Genomic DNA, 12,189 nt, shown 5'->3' on the forward strand with positions numbered 1-12,189 from the left:
ATATCGACGGCCTTGTTGCAGCTGGTACTCCACAACTGTTCTTTTCTGCTCACAAATCCTTTGCAACATGTGGAGGGTAGAGTTCCAACGTGTGGGGACATCACACACCAGTCGGTGTGCCGGAAGCTGCAAACGCTGCTGCAGCACAGCAAGGGCGGCGGAAGCTGTAGCCGACTTGCGAAAATGAGCTGACAGGCGGCGTACTTTCACGAGCAGATCTGGCAACTCGGGGTACGATTTAAGAAACCGCTGAACCACGAGGTTAAGCACATGAGCCTGGTATGGTACATGTGTGATCTCACCTCGCCTAAGAGCCGCCACCAGGTTACGCCATTGTCACACACGACCATGCCGGGATGTAGGCTCAGCGGTCTCAGCCACAGATCTGCCTCCTCTTTCACAGCTGTCCACAACTCACAAGCAGTATGAGGTTTATCACCTAAGCTTATGAGTTTCAGCACAGCCTGTTGCCGCTTGGCGGAGGCAGTGCTGCAATGCTTCCAGCTTGTAACTGATGTGGTGATATCTGAGATGGAGGCTGAACATGAGGAGGAGGAGGAGGAGGAGTATACGCAGGAGCTGTACACTGTGGGGCCAACTCTGACTGACATAGGGCCCGCAATCCTCGGTGTGGGAAGGATGTGTTCCGTCCCAAGGTCCGACTGGGTCCCGGCTTCCACTATGTTTACCCGTCAGAGAGATGTACCGTCCCTGGCCACAAGCACTTGTCCACGTGTCCGTTGTCAGGTGGACTCTCCCAGTAACTGGGTTGTTGTGGGCACGGCAGATGCTTTGGGACACGTGCTTGTGTAGTGTGGGGATGGCACACCGGGCAAAATAGTGTCGGCTGGGGACCGAGTACCGAGGGACGGCCACCGCCATAAGATTGCGGAAGGATTCCATCTCCACCAGCCTAAAAGGCAGCATTTCCAATGCAAGCAGTCGTGATATGTGCAAATCTAGGACTGTCGCCTGTGGGGCGTTAGCTGCGAATTTCAGCTTTCGTTCAAATGTCTGGGATATGGACAATTGAACGCGGACATGGACGTTGATGCTGTTTCTTGAGAAACTGCCATAACAAGTGAAGACTGAGAGGAGGGGGCATCTTTACATGCAGTATGGACAGGGGATTGCCTTGCACACACAACAGGGGGTTCTATTGCACGCACAACAGTGGAAGAAGCAGTAGTGACACCCGCTGACACTGGTCGTGGACCCTGGGTTTCGCCCCACAAAGTCGGGTGCTTTGCTGCCATGTGCCTGATCATGCTGGTGGTGGTCAGGCTGGTAGTTTTGTCACCCCTGCTGATGCTGGCATGGCAGGTGGAACTTATGGCCTTTTTGGGGTTATCTGCAGAGTCTTTAAAAAAATTCCAGACTCTGGAAGACCTACCGCTTGTACTGGCAACGTCCCTCGTGTTGGTGTTATGGGGAACGGTTGCCTGCCTTCTGTCTGCAGCCACCACACTGCTTCTTCCTGCCTGTTGGGGTACTCTGCCTCCCTCCCCCTGTGTGCTGCTGGCCTCACTCTGCATGTACTCCTTCCATGTTGGGTCAGTTACTAGATCATCCACCACCTCCTCCTCTTCCACTTGCGCACCACGATCCTCCTCCTCACTTCCTGGCAATTGTGTCTCGTCATCGTCCACCTCTTGTGAAAGATTGCCAATGTCGACTTCCTGTGGCCGTGGCTGTTCAAATATTTGGGCATCGCAACATGGGATCTCCTCTTCCACCACTTCAAGCGTGGGGCCCACACTTTTTTAAATAGAGATATTTGCGGCTGAACAGTGAGCGACACACTCAAACTGCTTTTTTTTTAGATACCAAAGGCCCAAAACTGGATAGTACAGCGATTTGACCCGTGGAACTGCGAAACCACACTGGGATGTCGGGCCTACACAATACTATTTTCAACAGATATATTTTTGTGTCACAACAGTCAGGAGACACTACTGTTTTTCTTTACGGAAAAAACTACCAAAACCTGAATAACAGAGATTTTTTAGCGTGGGATGGCAAAACCACAGTTATTGCTTACTGGGGTATACCACACTTTTTTAAATAGAGATATTTGCGACTGAACAGTGAGCGACACACTCAAACTGCTTTTTTTTTAGATACCAAAGGCCCAAAACTGGATAGTACAGCGATTTGACCCGTGGAACTGCGAAACCACACTGGGATTTCGGGCCTACACAAGACTATTTTCAACAGATATATTTTTGTGTCACAACAGTCAGGAGACACTACTGTTTCTCTTTACGGAAAAAACTACCAAAACCTGAATAATAGAGATTTTTTACCGTGGGATGGCAAAACCACAGTCATTGTTTACTGGGGTATACCACACTTTTTTAACTAGAGATATTTGCGGCTGAACAGTGAGCGACACACTCAAACTGGTTTTTTTTTGAGATACAAATGGCCCAAAATGGATAATACAGAGGTTTGAACCGTGGAAGTGCAAAACAACACTTCTGTTTCTCTAGCCTACACCAGACTATTTTCAACAGTTATATTTGTGTCTGAAAAATCAGAGACACGCTTTTTTTTTAGGGGGGGGGGGGGACACCCCAAAAGGTTAATAAGACGGGTATTTGTACAGTGTGAAGGAGGAAAAAAAAAGGAGGATTTAGATCAAAAAAAAAAGGATTTTTCCTGGCCCCCGACTCCTGGTGCTAAGTCCAGCAATTTCAGCAACAGGAGCACACAGGACTGTAATGCAGCGTTTGCTGGTATAACCACTGTGTCTCCTATACAGCCTGACTGCCTGGTATCTGGGATGGATATTAGTCCTGAAAAGGACTGTTTGTTTGTTCTGGCAGGCTTTACAGACCCTACACTAACTATTTCGCAGTTTATATCTCTCCCTAAATCAGCAGCGCTGTCCCTACACTATCTAATCCGGAGCGACTGTGTCCAAGATGGCGGCGCCCTGTTTTAAATACTCGAGGTGACGCTGTGCGGCCAGCCAATCACTGTAATGCCCACAACCAACATGGCTGCAGCATTACAGTGACTGGCTGGCAATCCCTGCATGTTCATTGGCTCTGTAAAGAGCGCCAAACATGCAGGGCGGAGACCCGAGCTCCCGCCCGAGTAACCCAGAAATGCTCGGTGCTCGCCGAACATCCCGAGTAGCGTGATGCTCGGGCGAGTACCGAGCAGTGTCGAGCATGTTCACTCAACACTACTTCCTATGTTTTGTTGACCACTTCACTATTTTGATTTATAGATCTAGTGCAATAAAATTGAAGGAACTTATTCCATTATTTATTTTTATGAGTTTTTGGATACTCCTGTTAACTAACATGCATTTGTTTCTTTCTGGAATTTCCTTTGGAGTTTGCCATTTGTCATGTTTTCTTGCAGGTTTACTACTATATTGATTGCATAATATCTATTTATTTGCCAATACTATCTGTCTCCATGTTTTTGCCTGATTAGCTGGTGTCATTTTGACATTGGGACTCACTGTGTGGCTTTAACCTTCTGTCTGACATCTTCTTTTTATGTATTTTTATATTGTTTGTATTTTTGTAATAAAGATTTATATTTTATTTTGGCTGTTATAATCCCTGTTCTTTGTAGGTTTCAGCTGTGCCTTGTGAGGGCCTATTTATTATATGGTCACACTTAGCTACTTATTAGTGATGAGTGAGCATTAAATTGTTCGGGTACTCGTTGCTCGGGTCGAGCAAATTGGTATACTTGGGTGCTCAACCCGAGCAACGAGCCCAATGTAAGTCTATGGGAAATTCGAGCATTTTTCAGGCGGCTCCTCCTGGAGGTCTGCAGAGGGCCAGAAAATTGCCCATATATGGGAACAGTGCTCAAATGACATGGGAACAGCATGGGGAAGACCCCTGGAAGCATTTCTGACTCCCAGGTCACTGCTGTCAACAACGTTGTCAGAGTATTACGCCACTTTTACGGACTCACGATAAAACATACAAAAACAAAACCAAAATGGATTTTCCTGGGAAATATATTAAGGAACATCCTTTCCAGGGTAATGACTTGTATATAAGGCAAAATAAATAGCCAAAACCAAAAATACTCCTCCACACCTTGGGCTATGTTCAGATGTAGCGTTTTTGATGCGTTTTTTCACTTTTGCATTGCTTTCAACAGTGACAAATGTATTCACTGGGAAATGTAATTTTAACATTTTACAACCTTATCTGGCCATGTGCTGTGTGACACATCATCAGACAAATGCATACAGTGCTGAAAAGACGTGGGAACAGCATGGGGAAGACCTTTGGAAGCATTTCTGACTCCCAGGTCAATGCCTAAAAGTGTGCCTATCATAAGTGATCCTTGGCGCATGCGAAGATGCCTCCCGCCATGCACCTGACTTGCAACAATCAACGTCCACATCCTTGTCCCACTACAGCGTTCAGTTGTCCCTACAGCATTCCTTGGAATGCAAGCGCAAGTATGCAGCCAGCCAGCCATCCACCCACAGGCTGCAATACTATACTGCCAAATTTTTGACAGCTGCTTGCACTTGAAATGTGGCCTTTTAGGCTCATGGAGGCGGAAGTTTTCATAACCTCATGCCGGCGGCGGCCGTGTGTCCATACTCGGTCCCCAGCCGCCACTGTTTCTCCCGGTATCGTCTCCGCTTTTCACAAGCACGGGTCCCACAACATTACCCGTGCCCTCCCCAGTGCACTTACTGGGAAGGACCGCCTAACCACAAGCACGTGGACAGGTGAATGTGGCCAGGGACGGTATGGAGTTAGTCCACAGCTTTTTTTGCTGAGTTGTATTTCACCACAGCCATATTCTTTAGCTTGGTGAAAGGACTTGGGAAACCATATCTACCCAGTTGTCATTTCTCCCAGGAAGTCCTCTAAAGCTACTTTCACTTGAAATGTGGCCTTTTAGGCTCGTGGAGGCGGAAGCTTTTCATAACCTCATGCCGGCGGCGGCCGGGTGTCCATACTTGGTCCCCAGCCGCCACTATTACTCCCGTTATCGTCTCCGCCTTCCACAAGCATGGGTCCCACAACATTACCCGTGCCCTCCCCAGTGCACTTACTGGGAAGGACTGCCTACCCACAAACACATGGAGAGGTGAATGTGGCCAGGAACGGTATGGAGCCAGTCCACAGCTTTTTTTGATGAGAGTCGTATTTAGCTTGGTGAAAGGACTGGCATAGAGGGAAACCGTATCTACTCTGGGTGTCATTTCTCTGTCACCAGGTTCCGCCCATTGTCACACACGACCATGCCTGGCTGTATGTTCAGCGGTGAGAGACACAGATCAGGCTGCTGTGTTACAGCTTTCAACAACTCTGCAGCGCTGGGCGGCTTGTCAATTAAGCATTAAGCATGTTATCTTCAGCACAGCCTGTTGCCGCTTGGCCAAGGCAGTGCTGCAGTGCTGTCAGCTTGTGACTGATGTGGTCATTTTGGAGATGGAGGAGGAGGTGCAGGAGATGAACAATGTGATTACATTGAGGTTAAATTGGTGACGCTGTTTTTTATACTAAAGAAAGATCCTATTGTTTTGTTTTTTTTACGTTATTTTTTAAGACAAATGCATTCACCGGGAAATGTCATTTTAACATTTTACAACCTTATCTGGCAATGTGGTGTGTGACACATCATTAGACACATTTTATTTATGATGGAGTGACTCTGAAAGTCATAAAGCCTATTTTTATAAGGCCATCAGAGGCCCTTACTATTCTTAAAAGGCCAGCAGTCGGCCCTCGCTATTGTTAGAGAGCCATCAGCCGGCTATGCTTTGCTGTTCCCATTATTAACAAGTGGGTCTCCTATACTGTTATTGCGTATCCAGTGACTGCAAGAGCTGCCAAAAATTTGGACGCAGCCCAATACCCCTTTGAAGAGACATAGAGGAGGGTCTCAGTAAAAAAAATGCCCCCATTATAAAGGAGTGGGTCTCCTATAGTGGTAATGCCCATGCTGTGACTGCAAGGGCTGGCAAAATTTTGGAAAAACCCCACTAAGAATTTAAAGACACATAGAGCAGGGACACAGTAACGACAAATTCCCATTAGAAAGGAAAGAGTCTGCTATACAGTTATAGGGTATGCAGTGAGTCCAACGGCTGACCAATTTTAGGAAAAACCCCAATAAGAATTTAAAGACACATTGAGCAGGGCCACAGTAATGACAAATTCCCATTAGAAAGGAGAGAGTCTGCTATACAGTTATAGGGTATGCAGTGAGTACAACGGCTGACCAATTTTAGGAAAAACCCCACTAAAAATTTAAAGACACATATAGCAGGGCCACAGTAACGACAAATTCCCATTAGAATGGAGAGGGTATGCTCTACAGTTATAGGGTATGCAGTGAGTCCAACGGCTGACCAATTTTAGGAAAAACCCCACTAAGAATTTAAAGACACATAGAGCAGGGCCACAGTAATGACAAATTTCCATTAGAAAGGAGAGAGTCTGCTATACAGTTATAGAGTATGCAGTGAGTCCAACAGCTGACCAATTTTAGGAAAAACCCCACTAAGAATTTAAAGACACAGAGCAAGGCCACAGTAACGACAAATTCCCATTAGAAAGGAGAGAGTCTGCTCTACAGTTATAGGGTATGCAGTGAGTCCAACGGCTGACCAATTTTAGGAAAAACCCCACTAAGAATTTAAAGACACATAGACCTGGGCCACAGTAATGACAAATTCCCATTAGAAAGGAGAGAGTATGCTATACAGTTATAGGGTATGCAGTGAGTCCAAAGGATGGCAAATTTTAGGAAAAACCCCACTAAGAATTTAAAGACACATAGAGCAGGGCCACAGTAAAGACAAATTCCCATTAGAAAGGAGACAGTCTGCTATATAGTTATAGGGTTTTGCAGTGAGTCCAAAGGCTGACCAATTTTAGGAAAAACCCCACTAAGAATTTACAGAAGCATAGAGCAGGGCCACAGTAACGACAAATTCCCATAAGAAAGGAGACAGTCTCCCATAGTGTTGGCCTATGCAGTGAATGGAAGGGCTGCCCAAAATTTGGAGGCACTTCAATGCCCCTTGGAAGAGACGTGGAAGATGGCCTCATAAAAAAATGTTCCCATTAGAAAGGAGCGGGCCTCCTATACTTGTAATGCCCAAGCACTAAGTGTATTGGCTGACAAATATTTACCCCTGGGGGGTATACATGAACATACTGTATAAAAAATTTTTTTTTACGGGCATCATAAACACCCTTTAAAAAAATTATGTGGGTGTGGCATCACGGACCACTGTCACCCTGGTGATATGGTGGTGGAGGATGAGGAGAAGGAGGAGGACAAGAGCAAATAGACAAAATCAGGAAGTGTATACCCATGTGTGGGTGTGAAAAGGTGCTTGGTAATACACCTCCCAAGAAAAAACACTGGATTTGAGTTTATATTATGCTGCTATCATTCGGTGGTGTTGACAAGTCTGGTCCAATCCAGCCCTTGTTCATTTTTCTAAGAGTCAGCCTGTCAGCATTTTCAGTTGACAGGCGGATGTGCTTATCAGTTATAATTCCACCAGCGACACTAAAATCCCGCTCTGATAAAACGCTGGTGGCAGGGCAGGCCAGGACCTTCAAGGCATAGAGAGCCAGTTCAATCCACGTATCCAGCTTAGATACCCAATAATTATAAGGCACAGAGGAATCACGGAGGACGTTGGTACGGTCGGCAAGGTACTCCCTCAGCATCTTCCAAAACTTTGCACTCCTTGTGAGAGTACTCCATGCCTCAGGGCCTGTGCGATGGGAGGGTCTGAGAAAACACTCCCAGAACTTTGGCAGTGTTCCCCTGTCTCTGCTGGATTGGAGTTGTGTCTCTCTTGCCTGTACTCCTTGGTTTTCCAACGAAGTGTGCCCTTTGCCGCCAGCGTTTTCAGATGGGAATTTTTTTAATAGTTCCGCAACAAGGGCCTTCTGGTACAGCCTCATTTTTGTAGACCTGTCCGCCTCAGGAATAAGAGATATAAAGTTCTCTTTGTAGCATGGGTCTAGGAGTGTCACCAACCAGTAAAGACTGTCACCCAAAATTTTGAGAACGCGAGAGTCATAGGAAAGGCAGCGTAACATATGCTCAGCCATGCGTGTCAGACTACTAACAGGCAAGACTTCCGTGTCCTCACCAAGAGGCTGACTGACCATGCTCTCCTAATCCTCCTCCTCTCTGTCCTCTGGCCATCCATGCTGAACAGGCTGTATAACAGCTGTGCATGTAGTACCGTCTATAGTGCATGAAACTAGCTCCTGTCCTTCCTCCTCCTCCTAGTCTTCCTCATTGTCACCCAATCCACGTTGGGATGAGATGAGGCTTGACTGTGTGTAATCACCCTGTATGGTTCCTTGCTCCATCTCATTGTGCTCTGCCTGCAATGTATCCTCTTTGATTGTGAGCAGAGAGTGTTTCAGAAGACAGAGAAGTGGGATGGTGACGCTAATTATGGCGTCATCGCCGCTCACCATCTTGGTGGAGTCCTCAAAGTTTTGGAAGGTGGCACATGTGTCTGACATCTATGTCCACTCCTTAAGTTTTATGTGTGGAGTCTGAACTGAATACCAATGGCCTTGTTGATGCTGGTACTCAACAACTGCCCTCTTCTGCTCACAAATCCTTCCCAACATCTGCAGTGTAGAGTTCAAACACGTGGGGACATCACACACCAGTCTGTGAGCCAGAAGCTGCAAACGCTGCTGAAACACGGCAAGAGCGGCGAAAGCTGTAGCTGATTTTGTAAAATGGGCACACAGGCGGCGTACTTTAACAAGCAGATCTGGCAGCTCTGGGTAGGATTTGAGAAACCGCTGAACCATGAGGTTAAGCACATGGACCAGGTATGGTACGTGTGTGAGCACGCCTTGCCTCAGAGCCACCACCAAGTTCCGTCCATTGTCACACACGACCATGCCGGGCTGTAGGTTCAGCGGTGTGAGCCACAGATGTGCCTGCTCTTTCAGAGCTGTCCACAACTATTTAGCATTGTGCGGTTTGTCAACTAAGCATATTATCTTCAGCACAGTCTGTTGCTGCTTGGCCGATGCAGTGCTGCAGTGCTTCCAGCTTGTGACTGATGTGGTCATTTCGGAGATGGAGGCTGAAGAGGAGGAGGAGGCAGAGGAGGATGAGGTGTAGGAGCTGTAGACCGTGAGGGCAACCCTGATTGACCTAGGGCCCACAATGCTTGGCGTCGGGAGGACGTGTTTCGTCCCAAGGTCCGACTGGGTCCCAGCTTCCACTATGTTAATCCAGTGTGCGGTCAGCGAGATGTACCGTCCCTGCCCACAAGCACTTGTCCACGTGTCTGTGGTTATGTGGACTTTCCCGGTAACTGCGTTGTTGAGGGCACGGCTAATGTTTTGGGACAAGTGCTTGTGTAATGCAGGGACGGCACACGGGGAGAAATAGTGGCGACTGGGGACCAAGTACCGAGGGATGGCCGCCGCCATCAGGTTGCGGAATGCTTCCGTCTCCACTAGCATAAAAGGCAACATTTTGAGCGCAAGCAGTCGTGAAATGTGAGAATTTAGTAGTGTGGCCTGTGGGGCGTTGGCTGCATATTTGCGCTTGCGTTACAAGGACTGGGGTATAGACAAATGAACGCTGCTCTGGGACAAGGACATGGATGTGCTTCCTGATGCTGCTACTTGAGAGTGCGAAAAGACAGGTGCAGGGCAGGAGGCGTCTTTGCATGCACCATGGACAGGGGATTGGCTTGCATGCACAACAGCGGAAGAAGCAATGGTGCCACCTGCAGACACTGTTCCTGGACCCTGGGGTTCGGCCCGCAAAGTCGGATGCTTTGCTGCCATGTGCCTGGTCATGCTGGTGGTGGTCAGGCTGGTCGTTTTGCCACCCCTGCTGATGCTGGCCTGGCAGGTGGTGCAAATGGTTTTTTTGGGGTTGTCAGCTGAGTCTTTAAAAAACAACTAGATTCGGGAAGACCTAACAGTTGTATTGGTAACTTCCTTCGTGTTGATGTTACGGAGAATGGTAGCCTGCCTTCTGTCTGCGGCCACCACACTGCTTCTTCGTGCCTGTTGAGGTGCTCTGCCTCCCTCCCCCTGTGTGCTGCTGTCCTCGCTCTGCATGTCCTCCTGCCAGGTTGGGTCATTTACTATATCATCCACCACCTCGTCTTCCACTTCCGCACCCTGGTCCTCTTCCTCACTTTCTGGCAATTGTGTCTCATCATCGACCACCTCTTGTGACACTTTACCACCGTCGCCTTCGTGTGACCGTGTCTGCTCAAATAATTGGGCATCGCTACACGCGATCTCTTCTTGTCCCGCTTTAAGTGGACCGGACAAGAGGCCCGAATCTATAAATGGAAAAGTGAACAGCTCTTCAGCGTGTCCAAGAGTGGGATCAGTTGTCTTTGTGCACTCGGCATGGTGGGAGGAAGGAGTATCAGGGTGAGGAATATGCGGTCCAGACTCACGGCTACTGAGACTTGACTATGTGGAAGACAGGGTGGTGGTGGTGGTGGCTAAGTGACTGGAAGCATTATCCGCTAACCAACCAACAACCTTTTGACACTGCTCTGGGTTCAATAGTGGTGTGCTGCGGTCCCCTAGAAATTGGGTCAGGAAGGTCAGGCGAGAAGATGTGGGTGTTTGTTGTGGCACAATTTCAGCTTGCCCACGGCCTTGTCCTCGGCCTCTGCATGCACCATTACCATCACGTCCAGTTCCCCGTCACTTGCCACGTGCCTTGCCCATTTTAAATGAAGGACAGTATTTTCCATGCTCACTAGAAATGACTGAGTTTGGAGCGAATTTATATGTGATCCGTGTGACGAAGAAAACAGAGTTTTAAATACCTGGCCTGTAGGTAAGTAGTTTGACCAGCAAACTGCTGTGAATTTCTTCACTGACACACTAAAGGAAATTTTTAATGGAGGTCAGAAATGGCAGTATTTTCTGACAACATATATGTGATCTGTGTGATGGAGAAAACAGAGTTTTAAATACCTGGCCTGTAGGTAAGTAGTTTGAACAGCAAACTGCTGTGAATTTCTTCACTGACACACTAAAGGAAATTTTTAATGGAGGCCAGAAATGGCAGTATTTTCTGACAACGTATATGTGATCCGTGTGACGGAGAAAACAGAGTAATAAATGCCTAGCCTGTAGGTAAGTAGTTTGAACAGCAAACTGCTGTGAATTGCTTCACTGACATACTAAAGGAAATTTTTAATGGAGGCCAGAAATGGCAGTATTTTCTGACAATTTATATGTGATCCGTGTGACGGAGAAAACAGAGTTTTACATACCTGGCCTGTAGGTATGTAGTTTGAACCGCAAACTGCTGTGAATTGCTTCACTGACACACTGAAAGAAATTTTTAATGGAGGCCAGAAATGGCAGTATTTTCTGCCAACACACATGTGATCCGTGTGACGGAGAAAACAGAGTTTTAAATACCTGGCCTGTAGGTAACTAGCTTGAATAGCAAACTGGTGAGAATTGCTTCACTGACACACTAAAGGAAATTTTTAATGGAGGCCAAAAATGGCAGTATTTTCTGACAACGTATATTTGATCCGTGTGACGGAGAAAACAGAGTTTTAAATACCTGGCCTGTAGGTAAATAGTTTTAGCAGCAAACTGCTGTGAATAGCTTCACTGACATACTAAAGGAAATTTTTAATGGAGGCCAGAAATGGCAGTATTTTCTGACAACATATATGTGATCCGTGTGACGGAGAAAACAGAGTTTTAAATACCTGGCCTGTAGGTAAGTAGTTTGAACCGCAAACTGCTGTGAATTGCTTCACTGACACACTGAAGGAAATTTTTAATGGAGGCAAGAAATAGCAGTATTTTCTGACAACGTATACATGATCCGTGTGACGGAGAAAACAGAGTTTTAAATTCCTGGCCTGTAGGTATGTAGTTTGAACAGCAAACTGCTGTGAATTGCATCACTGACACACTAAAGGAAAATATACGTTGTCAGAAAAGACTGCCATTTCTGGCCTCCATTGAAAATTTCTTTCAGTGTGTCAGTGAAGCAATTCACAGCAGTTTGCGGTTCAAACTATTTACCTACAGGCCAGGTATTTAAAACTCTATTTTCTCCGTCACACGGATCACATATACGTTGTCAAAAAATACTGCCATTTCTGGCCTCCATTAAAAATTTCCTTTAGTGTGTCAGTGAAACAATTCACAGCAGTTTGCTGTTCAAACTACA

The sequence above is a fragment of the Phyllobates terribilis genome, unplaced genomic scaffold (assembly GCF_046119375.1).
Source record: "Phyllobates terribilis strain yellow unplaced genomic scaffold, ASM4611937v1 Scaffold_11__3_contigs__length_659146591, whole genome shotgun sequence".
Lineage (NCBI taxonomy): Eukaryota > Metazoa > Chordata > Amphibia > Anura > Dendrobatidae > Phyllobates > Phyllobates terribilis.